This window comes from Chelonia mydas, chromosome 9 (assembly GCF_015237465.2).
Source record: "Chelonia mydas isolate rCheMyd1 chromosome 9, rCheMyd1.pri.v2, whole genome shotgun sequence".
NCBI classification, from domain to species: domain Eukaryota; kingdom Metazoa; phylum Chordata; order Testudines; family Cheloniidae; genus Chelonia; species Chelonia mydas.
Window position 1 is genome coordinate 29,002,140 of NC_057855.1, and position 16,976 is coordinate 29,019,115.

The 16,976-nt window shown below is 37.8% G+C and overlaps 1 long non-coding RNA gene across 3 annotated transcripts in view; it reads right to left on the reverse strand.

Annotated features, from left to right (window-relative positions):
- LOC119567080 overlaps window positions 1–16,976 on the reverse strand; it is an 84,843-nt gene that overhangs the window by 56,421 nt on the left and 11,446 nt on the right. Inside the window, exon 1 of one of the 3 annotated variants that reach the window (XR_006284010.1) lies at window positions 16,108–16,174. The exons of 1 other annotated variant lie outside the window; for it this stretch is intronic. This is a non-coding gene — a long non-coding RNA (uncharacterized LOC119567080). Of the gene's footprint in view, window positions 1–2,957; window positions 3,061–16,107; window positions 16,175–16,976 lie in introns of those variants that run through there. One more of the 3 variants, XR_006284012.1, reaches the window with a different exon arrangement.

A 16,976-nucleotide genomic window follows, 5' to 3' on the forward strand; every position in this document is an offset into this window, starting at 1 on the left:
GCCTCTCCCCCAGGGCTCCTGGCAGCACTGATCCACTGGAAATTTTCCTCAGGGACTCTCTAGCCGCAGCTGCCTCTGGCTCACCGAAGTTGGCTATACAGGAAAGATAAAGGAGTACCAGATTGCATTATCTTCTCTAATTTCCAAGTAGACGGAGGTACCCTTTCACACATATACCCTGTCCTCCCATTACCTGCCCAGTCTCCACCTCTTCTCCAGCACACACCTCAGTCCACAGGTTCTGGGGAGAGAGGGTGCCCCAGTAGAGGCAGAGCCGCTGTTCCATTCACAATAGGTGATATCTGTGCACATGGGGGTTCATCGATACATATAGCTAAGGGGCACTCGTCCATTGTGTGTTACGAATTCTCAAGCAAAATTAGCTAAATTTTAGCTAGAACTGCAACATAGTGATCTGGTTTTGACATAACCTCATGGATTTAGTACCTTGCATTTTTAAGACTAACTTAAAACTGCCTGCAAACCATATTTCATCACGCCCTCGTCTAATACTTTGTGGTTATTCTCCAGGCCAGAACAAAGCAAAGATATTAATCATTAGCCAAATAAAGTTGTCAGCCTGCTCCACCATTTATTCTTTCTGAATAAAGATCAACTGGAATAGATTGAAATCTTCACCCTTTTAGGGAAAAAAGTAAAATGAAAGAACTGTAAATTATGGGCCAGAAAAATAACTTTTTGCAATGGATGTGGATAGGGACACATGTAAGTCAGTAGGTTGTTGTTGTCATTGTTTATTGATAAAATGGGATGCTTTGTTTTCTTTCTATTAAGCAACCAATCTGTATTTCACTAATTCTGAGTCAGACAGCAATAGTGCTACCAAAAAAAGGGAGTCTCCTTTAAATCAATGTATTGTAATTGAAGTTGAATATCCTAACTTTTTGGTATTTCATCTACCTTTATTCATTAATGTATTTCTTCATGAAAATTATGTAGTTGAGTAAAGTTGAGATCTGCACAATTTGTGTTTTCCTGCAGAGTAATATAAGTATAAACCTGTTTCATATTTTTACTGTTTGATGCACAGAATTTTGGCAAGGTCTAGACATTTGAAAGGCTGGAGTGGAAGTACCACTATTAGATTTTTATGAGAAGATTTTCAAAAGTACTCTGATAGATTTAGCAGCAAAAGGCCCATTAACTTTCAGTGGGACTTGTGCAATTAAATCCCTTAGGTATTTTTTAAAAAGCTTCCACTTAAGTGTTTGCTTCTTAGCTCTCAATGCACAGAGAGTAAGATGGAACATTTTGTTCTTAATTTCTAGAATCTTGTCCCTAAATTCAAGGTCCTGCATAACTCTGTCCCTCCCTGCTTGTCCTTGTCTCTTACTATGTTACCTATTTCTCCTCAACTCAGCCAATAATTCCATTCTCAGTGCCCCATTTGCTTCTCCCTCAAACACTTCTGCATTTTCTTCCACATGCCCCTCTGTTCACAGAAAACCCTTCCTGAACTGGTCTACAACACCACTATCCCCTCTGTAATCAAATCCCATCTTAAGGCCCCTTTCTACTGTGATGCCTACAAGAAATGAACCATATGATTGCAGCTTGTTTTGGGAGGTACTTGGGCAACAGGAAAAGCTCTCAAAACATTGGGCTGGATCCTCCACTTAAGTCATTGCCCCAGCAGTTCAAATGAGACTTAAAACTGTCCTAAAGGTAAATCCCCTGGAGCCTTAAGGAGTCTTAAAGCTGCCTGTCAAATATGGGAATTCCTTGGTGGTATCAACAAGCATAGACAGCTCTGTGCCATCCGTTTCCCCACTTCATGTTGGATTTTTGTGGAGTGGCCTGGAGCTTGCTGGTGACCCTGGGCTGGCAGAACAGACCCTAGACTAGAGGACTGTTCCAGCTGTTGTCAGAGCAGCCCCGTAACTAATTTGTGTTGGGGACTGAAATGGCCCCCTGCCAGCCCCAGGAAAAGGAGCAGGGGGAACATGGTATAATGTCTCCTCTGCTCTTCTTTCAGGGGAGCTGACCATCTATCCCATTATGTTCTTAAAATGTTGTATTATAAAAAAAAAACCTTACCACTTACCACCTGGACACTTTATCACTTACCACCTGGACACTTTACATTATTGTACCTCTTTTCCCTAATCTCTTTCTGTTTTGTCCATTTACAGTGCAGATGGTGCCATGGTAGAGACTGAGCCACTGTTCCGCCTGAGAGGGGCAGGGACCATGCCTCCTTTTGTATTTGTCCAGGGCTTTCACATTGTGGGCAAATAAGTAATAAAGGAATAATAATTAAGAAATAAATTTAGGTCTTCTCAGAAAGGGTTAAATTCTGCCAGGTCTTGGATGGATGTTCTATGGGGAAAGGATGGGGGGACTTGTAGAGTTTTTGCCCACTCTGCCTGAGCCATGCAGGATCCAAAGAAGAAGGGTGATCTGGTACTCCACTGAGAACTAAGTGGAAGGGCCTGGCTAATGTGCCTGAATACACACCTTGGTCCCAAAGTGGTTTGGTGACATGGCCAAGGCCCCCAACAAACCCTGGCTACCTGCAGACACTCAGAAGCAGGCATTCGGGAGGTAATGTATGCTTTTCCTGCTTTGGACCTGTCATAATGTGTAATACTGAGGGAGATGAAACCAGATACTGTCCCCCCAAACCTTACCTATTAGGTCTACATCTTCCTGAACAAGCAGAATGGATCAGGGAAACAACACTTGACTGCAAAAATTCCACTCCCTCCTCAGAGTAACACTGGCAACCAAAAGTCAGAATTTAACCCTAATATTTAACTCCACAAAGTTCTAAAAGTAAATATATTTTCCATCCCGTTTCTTTAGGCACAAAAGAAAATTATTTATCAAAGTGACTTACATCCAAAATTAGGCACAAAATAAATATTCATATCATCATTATTAGTTGGTTTTGACTGGTGTTCTCATGATGCCACAACCACCTAACTATGAATTACCTGGCATGGGCTTTTCAGGGATGTTTGTTCTGTTTTATGCTGTCAGTGATGTATAATCAGTTGCTGCTGCTTCATTTGTACTGCCTATGACACTAGGGAAAATTAAAATTAGCATAAATAATTATAGCATTTAACCTTTCAGTATTAGCATGGAATAATATATAGGTGATAAAAAGGCAAAACTGCAGGGTAAAGGAATAATTTTCACAACACACCATTTGATAAACAAAAAAGCCAATGCAAATAAAATGAAAGAAGAAGAGTGTATGACATTAATTAATGTTACAGCATCTTAATGGAATCTTTACACTGTAATGTTTTTAAAATGAACTGAAAAACAAGATTATTAATCATGAAAAACGTAAAGTGGGAAAACATTACACAGCTTCTTCCGCTACATGAAGAATTTACCAGGAACCCACCATACATGTGGTATTTCTCTCCCTTGAGCTACATGTCAAGAGGCAGCTTCAAAGGAGTTAAGGAATAATGTCCTTTTCTGCTGCTCTTTCGTCCTCATATTTAAAGCAAATGTTGGGACAGTGTTGGCCTTAATTAAAAATGTGTTTTGATGTTGCTTCTTAAGGCATGATGGGAAAGTTTGGATGAAGTAGTTATGATTTACTGCCTGGAACACACCTACCTTTCTGATGAGAGCAATGCATAATTTTTTCTTTGCAAGAGGTTTTACCATTTAAATAATATTTTTTGCTAAACTAATTCTTATTTCCACATATAAAATGAGGGAAACAATGCAGTTACATTTCCATAATTTTCCACAAGTAAAAAAAGTAATGGAAAACCAGTATGAGTAATAAATACAAAATATCCTCAGATTCTCATGTTGTTTCATTCCTTTTTGTCAACATTTAAAGCAGATAAGATCTACAGCAAGAGATCTAATACCTATTTAACTCTGGAACATATAAAGGATGGCAATAAACCGAGAGAGAGATAGTAGATATATGGATATACAGACAGGATAACATTTTCAAGGTTTCTGGTGGAAGAGTCCTTACAACAGATGTATTTTTTAATTTAGGGTTTTTTACTACAAGCTTAGATCATTCATAATTATAACCTTAGACAAGAAGGGGGGTATAAATAAATTTGAATGGGAAGGAAACAGTCTGTACAATAAGCATTTTCTTTGAATCACAACAAGTTTGAATTTTTAAAAAAGAGGCTTTCCTTGAAGGATAGGGTGAAAAGCATTTAAAATATGGCAATCTTCCCCACTTTCTTCTTTGTTTGAGCAGATGGCTTGTGGCCAGCAAAGGCTGAATTTGAAAAATACTAATTTGTCAGGCAGATTCTAGCCCTCCTACATAAAATGAATGACCAAAGCAGGAATAATCACAGCAGAGGGAGGGAGAAAGAAGGACTGAGATGATCGTGTCTCAGAGTTGTGATGGTCCTACAGAAGAACTGAAAGAAACAAACCACTAAAGAACAGAAGATAGATTAGAAAAATAGCTCAGAAAAAGCAATCATATGATCTGCTACTCCTGATCCTTGTCAGATACAGGTTCCAGAACTTCCTTTGAGTTGCTAGAATAACAAGTTTAACACATAATAGAGGGAAAAGGGAGAGCCTGGATTCAGACCTCCTTGCTTGGGGCCCTGATAATCCAGGGACAAAAGTCAATAGTGAATTCCAGTACAGCAGCTTTGGTGTTTCCATCTGGGTACCAGAAAACATCTGAATGAATGAGAGGAATGATCTAACAATCAATAACTTTTTTCAAGCCATCACAAGAAGCCTTTGAACAATATCACAAGAAGGAATAAAGGAGAAAAACTGTTCTAATGGTGGGGGAAATGGACCCAGAAACAAGAGCAAATCCACATACAGTACAGTTCTGAAATAATAAAGGTAAAAAGCAAATTAGTCTGGAAACAGTAGCTTCAGCCCATAAGAAATATAGTTGAATCTGCTTGTAGCAAACGTGGTAGTAGTAAAATGTGACTTATGGCAAAAAGGAAAGAACAGAGTAAATTGCTTCAGTTCATTCTAAGTGACTTCCATTCCTCTGATAGGGGTGCTTATCATGAAGTTTCACCAGATTAAACTAAGTGGGTTCCACCCTGCAGACAAGCGCTGGAGTTCAGTGCTACATTCCCAGGGGGCACACTTTGATCAGAGGAGGGAGATAAAATGAGAAGTTGCCTGTATCCTTTTTCAATTATTTATTATTAATTAATTATTATTATTGTGATTGCCTTTAAATAGACATTCAAGTCAAACCTATTAGTCTACATGTCTTAACCATTCAATAGCTGAGGGAAGGGCATTTTGCAAGTCAATGAGGGAACCAGGCAGCCCTTGCCAATGGATACAGCCTGCAAGTTATGATCTACATCTTCTAACTGGCCACAGCGACAAAAAGAAGAGTCACAGAGGCCCCACTATAATCATTTGCAGTACTTCTAATTACTCTATATCTGACGCGATTGAGCTTTACCCACACATAGCATGGAAGATCAAAACCGGGGGGCTGGACTGTTGGATCTGTCATGAGATAGTCAGTGCCTATGACTGAAGCTTATTCTTGCCATCTAGTATGCCATCTGGAGGTGATATGGAGGTTCTTTAAAAAAATTGTCTAAATGAGGTGCTTTGAGCTAAGATGGAGGATCAGAAGATCATACACATCTTTAAACAGGGGTAGATGTAGGATGTATCCTTTAGGGGAAGGGGTAAGGAATAATCAGGGTCTTCCGAGTTTGCTGCAGCCACTCCCAGCAGGGATTAAAGAAAACCCCAAATAATCTTGCTATAGTTGCTGCTGACAAGGAGCAAAGTTATATTATGGCCTTCCAGAGCCTCCAAATGCACAAGGTGAAGAAAAGGGAATCTTGAGCCCACTAAACCCTTTCCTATTATATGAAAACTGCTTATAGAGAAGTTGTTGTAAAGAAACAAAATCTTTTTCCTTCTAACAGGGTTCCACAGTGCACCTACTAGGATCTGGAAATAAGAGTTGAGATCAGTTTGGATGTTAGAGGTTGAGCATAGTTCCTTTATAATTTTCAAACAGTCAAAGTAGGATTAAAGAATTTGCCTGTTTTGGTCTGTTGGCAACCAGAAAAGCAGGAAACAAGTTCATAAGCAAGAATAGCATTTAGGGTCCGATTTTAACATCAAGTCTGCATTTAGCTGTTATGGAAAGAGCCTATAGAATTTACTAGGGATAAATGGCAGCTGCTGAGGGATCCTGCAGATCGCAACAAGTGCCCTCTTCCTCCTACCTCTCCCCCTCCCTTTCCCGCTCCCTTTCCCTTTCCCTTTCCCCTTCCCCTCAGTTTACAGCTGGGCTTTTAAATCCAGCTGTGTGATTGTATTCAGAGTCACCAGCCCTCTGACTGGCCAGTAGTACTGGTGACCCTAGAACTGCAGCCAAGGTCTCTTCTGTCAAACTCCTTGCTGCTGCCTCCCTTGACTTCTTCCTCTCCTCCTTCTCAGCATTTCTTCCCTGTAATTTCCTTGGGTTGACCTTTCTTTCAAGGCTAGGATCCCAGGGCTTATTCTACCCCTTGGGTATCATCCTCACCCCCACTCCCCCCAGAGTGTGACTTAAAACTCCCTACTCACTCTCCTTGCTCTCACTTCCTGTTTTATAATCCTGTTTTAGTTCCTCCCCTAGCTAGGTTTCATTTATCAATCCCTGGTTCCCCTCCAGGTGCAGCATATAAGGTTAACCCGCTCTCAGGGCTTGTGTGGGGTGGGCACCCCTATTCCACTAGCCCTAACGATTAAAGACAAAATCTCAAAAATATGAACCAGCCAAAGCAGTGTCTTCTGCCTGAGCCTTGGAGAGCCTGAAATACTAGCTCTAAGAGTGCCTGTGGACTCTGCAGTGCTAGACTGTAATTTGGCATTTTTCCAAGGTACCATGGAATTCACCATTTTGCAGCAGGTAGGCATCAGCCATTCTCCTTTCTCTCTCCCTGCTATGCCAGGACCTGGCTGTAGCTGCCTCTGATTCCACAAGTCTCCACACAAGGAGGCATTAATTGGATTACCGTGCACCCCAACCCCGCACTATTCTAGGCAGCAGGATATTGTGGAACAAGAAATAAAGTCCAGCTTCCAGCAAATGGAGTTGCAGCCAGGGTGTAGGGGAGAAGTGTAGGCTGCTGAGCAAGGCCCACTGGAGATCAGTGGAGCAGCTGAGGCCTGGGTAAGCTGAGGAAGATAAGCTACTGAAGCCAGCTGGGTCACCTGGACAACATCATGAAAGCTAAACCCTGAGGAGTGGAGCTGGGCTGCCTGGAGAGTATAATCTAAAACACGTTTGCAAATAATCCCACTTAAAATAATCATCCAAATAGGTTATGTCAAAGGGTATTTTCAACTAATAGCCACAGATATGTACATTTTCATGGGGGTAGGGGTAAGGGAATGAAAGATGTTTCATAGCACTAAGAATAAATTAATATCGCCATGGAACATGGGGGTGCTGCTGCAGAATTTAGAAGCTGCTGCTGTGGAATTTTGTCCCTTTATACTGTGAAGTACCCAGGCCCTGGTTATTGCATACAAGCTTTAATACAAGCTCTATCCCAAATTATTGTATAGGGCTAAATTGGTAGCAGGGTCAGGTGAAACTAACTGCATTAAGCAAGTGAGATTTGATATGATTCATCTGAATTCTGGCACCTTGGAACATACAAATAATTCCTTTCTTGCAAATAACAGAACTGAATAAAGGGGCTAATATTATTTAAAACTGGATGTCATTAGGTAATTCTGAAGTTCATCATGTGGGATGCTTCAATCTTTCCAAAACAGATCCAATTTTGGATGTGTAAATTATATGTTACCACTGAAGTATAATTCACACATTTAAGCCTCCATATATGTTTAATCAATAATGCTTGTGTTTAATCAATAATGCTCTGAGTAAATGTGTTTTCAGAGTCTATGAGCCATTATCCCTCAAAAGCTGTATGGTGGTGGCAGGAATTTTGTCATCTGCATGTGGAAACTCATCAATGTCTATTGACATCTCTCTGTTTAATTTCTATTTAAATCAGGGTGTAGTTCATTAGATCTTAAAATGGATTAAAACGCTCCATTAATTTTGTCGTTATATATGTGAAAAATCTTGTCTTATTCTATGGGCCATATATAGGCCTCAGTCTGTGAAGGGAGCGCCTATTGACATCAGTGTGAGTTCTGCACATGGACTGAAGGCATGATACGGTCCATTATTCTCAATTTTCCATAATCCAATCTCTGAGATAACATCGAATGGAAATTGCTTATCTAGAAGACACAAATAAATATAGTCCAGGTTTATTGTATGGCTCAGATTTTTCTTCTCAGGATTCAAGGAATTCCAACATGTGTTCTATATCCACATTTCCATGCTTGTTGCTGAAAGGTATTCCCTTCTTTTAGTTCACCAAATATAAAATGTATCTTTTAAAGATTAGATAGATAGGTAGATAGATAGATAGATAGATAGATAGATATGTGTTAGCCACTGAATATGCCAGAAAGGGAATCAGCAAAGGATCTGAGTCTGCTCCAATTGGGTGTTGTGTTACTAATTTCAGCCAGAGCAGAATCAAACCCTAAATTATTACACTGATCCATTTTCTTGTTCTGTTTCACAGTAGCAAGATTTAAAAATCTGAATATGTCTGGCTTGGCCAAATGGAGACTACAGGACATGTAGTCTGGGGGCTATGTACATTAATAGAGGAGAGTATCTGGGTGTAGTAAAAGTGAGGTATAATTAGGAATAATAGGATGAAAATAAGTAAAGGACAATTTAGACTGAATAGCAAGGAAAAAATCCTACTAGTGAGGCCTATTAAATTATGGATTAGATTCCTAAAGAAGTAACATTACCACAAATGTGTTATGTAATGTTGGCTTGTGTGTTATACATGCTGGGGCACTAAATGTAGCATTATATAAACAGATGATATTTAGCTAATGATCTCTGACCCTACGGCTTCCATGCCACATATCATGAATGAAATCAAAGTATTTAGAGCTCAGTTATGCCTTTAAGGCACAGCCGGCACTGGGGGTATTGCAATATTCCATCCCCAAACTCTCCAATATGCAAGAAGTGAAGAGAAAACAGTTTTGCCCTGCTGCTGTGCCCTGTCCTACTCCACTGCACACTAGTGGGGTAGCAAGGCAAATTTCATTCAAAGCCAATTACACAAAATCTAAGCAGTAAGCTTTAAGGCAGAATGTAGCTTTAAACCACAGCGAAGAAAAGCACCCTGCCACAGAGGAAGCTGCAGAAGCCTTGTGCATGAGGTTCTGGGAGCTCATACAGCAGCAAATATTGCTATAGTCTTTTACAGGGGACAACGTTTGCCCCTCCGTACTGCACACTAAGCAAAAGCAAAAGAGAAGAAGGAATTCCAGTGCCCTCCTCCCACTATCACATCTATGCAACTCAAACCAACAGTAACTTTCGATTAAAATCAGGAAAGAACAGTGTCAAATACATAGGAGAGAGAACTAAGGAGTCTTAAAAAATACTAGAAAAAAATCTGGCAAACTGGCAAAAACTCTTTGGCTCTTCAGTTGATAGATTCACCAGTATTACACCAATATTACAATGATTCTTGACCAAAAATACTTCTGAAATGTTTCCTATAAAGGTACCAGAGTGTCTCTAATCTAGCACAGTGCAGTTTATCTGAGGACATGAATGGCTCATGCTGTACTTGTTGTTGTCGATATGAAATGAGACTTTTGTCCATACTGCTCTGCGTTCAATAATTCATATCCGAAAAGCAAAGGCTACTGCAAATGGGCACACACTGGACATTACACTGCCACTCGAAGTCAGGAACAAGCTGAACGCAAAAGCGACAGTAGCTCTGACTCCTCCCCCTTAAAACCTCTCCGAAAAACATGGATTTATCCTTTAGGAAATTAGATGGTCTCATCAAGGATTGCAAAAGCATGTAAAATGAGCAATTATTTTAAGCAAAGAAAAATGTGGACATCAACACTGTGATGAGTTATAGCCCATCTGTTCAGTAGGTTATATGTTCAGTACTGGTGACTGGAACTATGTTTATATTTAAAGTTGGAATTGTTAATAAGTCTGGTATAAAATAGTTACTCATGCATGGAGTGCGAGAGTTCTCTGAGTTATTGTAAAAGGTTTAAGTGAACATCCCTGATTGGCCAGTCACCAATCCCCCTTAAGGAAATACACAGGCCATCCTAATTGCTCAGACATTAAAGTACACAACATTACTGAAAATAGTATTTCCAAGATGGAGGAGGTAGCCCAAAATAGTTGAAATTAGTCATGCAGCAATTTCCTTCAACTTCATGGAACTTCTCCCACTACTACCGTTAAATTCACTTGGAAAGTGGAGTTCTTGAATATAGCCAGGGTGTAAACCGTCCAGGGATTTAAAAATCAACAGTGCCAATTTAAAAACAATTTAATACTTTGGGCTCCATCTTTTGCAGAGCGTGTGTGGATGGTTGCACACATAAGCACAAAGTATAAAGTGACAAGCAGGATAGGAAATGCCAAGACACCTGATCATGTAATAGAGAATTTCTGCGTAACTTCTGAGTTACTCCTGCCTTGGAGAGTTAGGCCAAACATGGGAGTGCAAACCTCTGTGACCTCTGTGACTCATTTGCAAGCGCAGGGTCAGATTTAAGCCTATCTCTCCTCAGACTTATACACACTCTATCCCAAGTCCAGCCCTTTTTTATCCTGCATTCTTGCGTTAAGGAAGTGGCCTTGAAGGTTAATTCCTCTCAGCACCGAGGACATCACCTAGTGCTTAACTTGACTACTTGAGCCCACAAAGTCCCTATTCATTCTTTTCTCAAGGAGAAAAAAGCGGGGGAGTGGGGGGGGGGGTGAGAAAAGGGAGGGCCCGGTTCTGCTTTTGCTTAGGTCAATGGCAAATTCCCATTGACTTATATGACAGCAGGAAGAATGTCATATATTCTGTCACAGCTAGTCTGGTATGTCAGGTACCTTTCAACTGCAATAGCAACCGCTGCACTGTAAGGATAGAGCGGCAGCCTTTTCTGTTCCAGTGTGTCTGTGATTAATGTGCACATACTGCCCCTAATCCAGGGCCATGAAGTTTCCTTTGACAATGGAACCATGGTAGTGCCACTGAACAGGATGGATTTGGGGTGCAAACCATCTGAACGGAGCAGAGATCATCCCTGTTGGGACTCCTTGTCCACTAGCATGTAGGGAGGAAATGGAGTGCAGCTAGGGGCTGGGATGGAAGATCTGTTATGCACACCCTCCCATTCTCCCCCTGAAAAAGGGACCATATTAGGGTTACACCAGCTGTTGCAGCCTTTATAGGCTCTCTGTCCTGGCAAGAAAATATCTTCTCCCTCCCCATTCCACACATCACTCCATGGTTACATACTCAGACAAGGACCTGGAGAGTGAATTTAGATCTGGATGAAGCAAAGGGGAAACAACAGTTATGGAAGTACTGGCAAAATAAAATTTTTAGACCGTAGCTATTGTACAGTATCCTGTAATCATTCTGTTAGCTGGAGTATGGTTGGGGAAGTACTTCAGCATCGGTATTTTGCATTAACTTTTAGTGGAAGTTTTGTGTTGGCATTGTTAGGACGGACCTCAAATGAAGTGTCCTTTATGGGTAACATATAGACTAAGTGCAATCAGATAATACTTAGATGTATGATGGACTATAATTAGATGAGAATTTTGATTTTTTTCATAAAGATTTCTGACTGATAGAATTGTTCATTGATTGCTTCCACAGTCACTGAGTTTTCAAGGTAAAAATAAATAAACTAAGTCTTGTGATCCATGAAACAATAGGATGGTTAGTAATTTGTACACTTTACACACTATCTTTTTATACTGATTGAATAAATCTAATTATCAGTGAACAGGAACCATTGCAATTCTTGCTCTTTGATAAAGACAAAAAAAATTGGGGAAAGTAGGTCAAACAGGTATTGCTATTATGTCCATGAACTGTGGGGTTTTTGTTTTATGTTTATTTGTTTGTTTGTTTTTTGTAAAGAACAATAATGATATTGTATTAAAGTGATGAGACCAGAATTAATTTAAATAATGTTGGGCTTGATTCATGAAAAAAAAAATCCGTACATAGTAGGATGCCATTATTTCTATAATTTTTCTATGCACAGGTCATGGTCGGCATTCAACAGCTCAGAAAGAGAAGTTTCAGATTTATATAGGTGGAGTTTTATCCAAACACTCAGTTCCACGGGAACAACAGAACAAGTATGTGGAAAAAACTACGCTTTCTAGTTCAGAACTAAACTGATCAGAAACTGAAATTTAGACAGACTCTGATTCCAGGAAATTATTACTACAATTTTAGCAACCACCATATTGTTACAGTCAGATAAGAAGAACAAAATGGGCACATAGAAGAATACTACTACATAAATCATACTAAAATAGCCCTTTGCCTTCTGCACATTAGCACAACTTCCATCCTCAGTCAAATAAAAATTCATATTCTTTAAAAAAAATACGGAATCTAAACAAAACCAGCAATTACTATAAAATACTTATGTTGCTTTTAAAAGTAATAAATTCCTTCATTTGAATGCAATTAACAGATTGTGCTATACTTTTACAGTATGTATAAGATGTTTTGTTCAATACACAACGTGGACATATTTATGCACACAATATTTCTAAGCAAAATATATCAGCACTGTAAATAAAATTATGTTTTCATTTTGTCCTTTTAATTCAGCTGCCCCTCCCTCTATCCCCCCCCCCACACACACACACCTTTAAAGAATAAAATGTGTACCTTGGAGAAATATGCCAGCAAGTGGAGAGAGTGATTTTTTGAACACTGATTTTGTAGCTGGCATACGTTTCTGAAACAAGCATTGGTTAAAGAAGGAATGACTGGGATTGTCCTATTGCTAAATTAGATTAGCATTGCCTGCTGTTTGGAACATTTTTGCAAAGGCCAAATAGTGTTAATATGTCTATCATTGCAAAAAAGAAATGTTGTTGTTTTTTGTTTTTTGGGTTTTTTTACATTTTTCCTATTTCAATTTCAATTGGTGCTTGTTCAGTAAACAACTTTGACCCATAACCTAAAAGGACATTGTCAACTTAAAAAGCCCACTTTTGCCTGAAAATGCTTTGCCTAGTGTTGTTACAAGGAACATTTAAGACTACTGTAATGGAGAGACATTAGAAAAAAACTGTGTGCATTTGACAATATTTTTGCATGAGCAGTGTTAGTGTTTCCTTTTTATAGTCAGTCACTTTCCTCTGGTGTTTCTGTGTGTCTTTTAGGCAGCAGCAGAGGAGAGAAAAACATTTTTAAAATTAGGTATATGTGATTGTAAAATCACAAAAATTGGCAGGAGGATTCGGGACAGGGAAAATACCTGAAACTACTTTTAATTCAGAGAGAGAGAGAGAGAGAGAGAGAGACTAGATCTCATGTTCTTGGTCATAACTTTAATCTTTAGTGGGGAAATAAAACCTACATAACACATTTATTTTTTTATTTCCTTCTTAAAGTAACTTTCCAACCTCCACCCCCATTTTTAAATTATTTTCCACAGGGCAAATTCTTAGAGTAATCAGTGGAATTACTTTGAGTATAAGATATGTATCTGAGAACAGAATCTGACCCGATGATGTTTATAATTTTAAACAGCCCATGGAAGTAAATCAATAAAGCTCAAGTGAGACAAATTTATAAGTAGATAAATTCCTTAGATGTATTTTGTAAAATGTACCTTAATTAGTCTATATTCCTGTGTTGTGGCACAACTCCTGCACTCCTTACTTGAGTAAAATTCCTCTCTGAGTCAATGAGACTTTTGTTTGATTAAGGTTCGCAGGATCAGGCCCTTTGTGAACATAAGATATTTTCTTCTTAATTTACACTGTTTCAGGAGGATTATTTAAGACTCTTAAAGCCTCCTTGCAATCTCACTTAGATGAGTTTTATACTGATGTAACTTCTTGGACTTCAACAAACTTACTCCTGATTTACACCCTTGTGTTTGCAAGGTCCCAGTAAAGCCCAGTAGGAATTCTTGGTGACTTTTTGTTACTATCTAATGAAATAGGTTTGTTTTTTAAACAATTTCGGGGAGAACTTTAGGCTGTTTCACAGAGATGTGATTCTCTTTTTGTGTATCTTTCTTCATTATGTTTTCTTTTTATACTTGTTTTATATTTGTCAATAACTTTAAAATATAATCTCAGAAATAAAATAATACCATTTACCCTATGAAAAAATCTTTGCATTAATACAAATGCAGCCATTTAATCACTCTTCTGGGGGTTTGTAGCTGTTTATGTCACTCGTCTCCCATTTTAGCATCATTCTTTAAAATGAAGGGAGAAAAAAATCAACTTGCAATTTAGACAGTTACCAAATTACCAAAACTAGTGCTGCAACTCTTAATAAGCAAAACCATTAACAATTTTTCTACTGCATCCCCTGTTCAAATACCTTGGACACCTTGTTAGCACAGAATGAGGTGTTCAATCAAGAGACTGGGAATTGGAAGTACCAGGGCACAGTTTTGAGTGGTGATTACAAGGGCATGAGTGTGAGTGCCAAAGTAACAGTCTTCTACACTGCAGGAAGCTGAGAAACCTACAAGTCTACATTTGTAAATCAGCCTGGATGATTACAGCAGTCACAAGCAAAGAACATATGAAACAATTATTTGTACCATTCTTCCACTCTTTTAATTTGCTCTTAAACTGAACACAGTGATACTTAGAGCCCTTGGTGCTTTGTCTTTGTAAATTTAGTACATGGCTTCATATTTTTCAAAGTGGCAACCTAAATGGCATAAAAGTAGAACTATAACAAAAAACTACTGTTGCTTGATTTTTAAATCACTTTAACTGCAATAATCTAAGCTTATATTAATACTCAGACATGTCTTTACATTCCTCTTACGTTTCTATGGAAGATCTGCAGAAATGTAATGATTTTAGACATTTCTAGCTGTCCTAAATTGTTTAGCCAAAGAGACAGTTTTTCTTTTTTAAATTAGTAAATTTAAAGTGTAAGTTTTGTCTGTGTTAATATAACACCCTAAGCACTCATATTCTTACATTCCATTTACACACAAAAACCACACAACTTCAATTTTGTAAAGCTACTCCTTTGAAATATATTTTTTCCAAGTAGTACAATGTAAAAAGAATCCTGAGCACATTTAAATCTTGCTTTCTATATGAAAGAGCTATTAGATACTAATTGCATATTTAAAAGGAAGAATTATTTAGTTAAGCAAGACGTAATATAATGATAAAGAATTAAAGTATATCGGACTTTGAAGGGCTAAAAATACTATTGTTTTTAAATTAACTGTCTCAACATGTTTTGCATTTATTTTTCTATATTTATGTATTACACTGTTAATAAAATGCACACTGCCATTAGCTTAAAGAAAATATTTTTTCAGTTTGAAAATAACTAAAATAGCTACTTTAAAATTACACAACATCCCATACTTTTTACATTTATATACTCAGAGAGTACTAAGTTAATTAGCATCTCAATTATGCTAAATGACTATATAGATAGTAGAAATTTTTTTTTATTTTTTTGTTGATTAAGAAATACCATATAAGAACTTCTCACACAGAAGAATGAGTGTATTTCTTTGTGTAGTGTTTATAACATGAAAATGCATTGTTCAAATGATGAAATTATCAATAGCATATACTTCCCTGGCTAATTGCACTTTGAGATCTGCAAAAATATTACAATTAGCTCCAAATTTAATTTCAGTCATTATGTGTAAAGATTCACATAGACATTCTTTTAGATCAGTCCCTGACTTTACTGCATATTCCGAGAATATCATAACTATATATCTAATCAACAAAGGAAATTAATACTTATGCTTCTAAATAAAATGTATCTTAATAGTAAAAATAATGTTAAAAGAATAGAGTGCAAATATTTTAAAAGCCAAACAATGCTGTGCAAAATATTCCCTTTCAAAAAAGTTATACTGTGTATCTAAACTATGTTTTAGGGAATAGAAAAGTGTAACATAACATCTATTGTACACTTTATTATTTTTATTACTATACTAAGGGAACTCTCGTAACTCTAATTAAAACATGGTAATGTGTAATTTTATAATACTACATACCTCTTAGAAACACATCATAACACCCCTCGGCCCCCCAAAACAGCTGCTGCAACTGCCTACTATTGAATTAAAAAGGCTCCCTTTTGCAAGTAGTAAAGTCTGTTTTTAATCATCGTAGGGTTTCCAAATGTAGAGGGCGCTGTTGTTCATGTATTTTGCAAGCATTTCCTGATGAGGGGAAAAAATATTTGTTTAAAAGCTTGATGCTTTATATTTTTAGTTTCACTTAAATATCAGTGGAATTGTTTACACAAATTCTACACTCCATTTTATGTGATGGAGTTTACTAAAGTAAACCCTGATGCAACAAATTAATATGGGGTGCCACCTAACATACCCAAAGTTAAATGTTTTTCAGGGTTTTCATTATAACCCCCATTTGGGAAAGCTCTGTAATTCGGCTATAATGTTTCTTCCATCCTAAAACTTACATATCATTTAAAAAAATAGATATAAGTATTGTAGGAACAATTTTTAATTGCAAGGATCAGAAGAAATTCAAATATACTATTTTGGTGCTCTTCTTCTGCATTTCCTTATCTCCAAAGTACTCGGACATTTACAGTGAAATATTACAGGTGTTTGCCCACAATTTTGACTAGACATACACACAAACATACAGAACAAGAAAGATGCCTGGCGTTTACATTTTACAGCCAGCTAATGTGCAATAACTTTTCTTCAGAACTTTATATATGCATATCTTAACATTGTATGTTCACACTGAGTCACAGGAAAATGTAACTGCTGGAAAGGAGCCACTACTTCTTCCAAGTAAATAATGTCTCAAATGTCCATCATGTCCATCATAATGTACCATGTGTTATATATTTCCATTAAAAAATTGTTCTTGGGTTTTTTTTCCACAG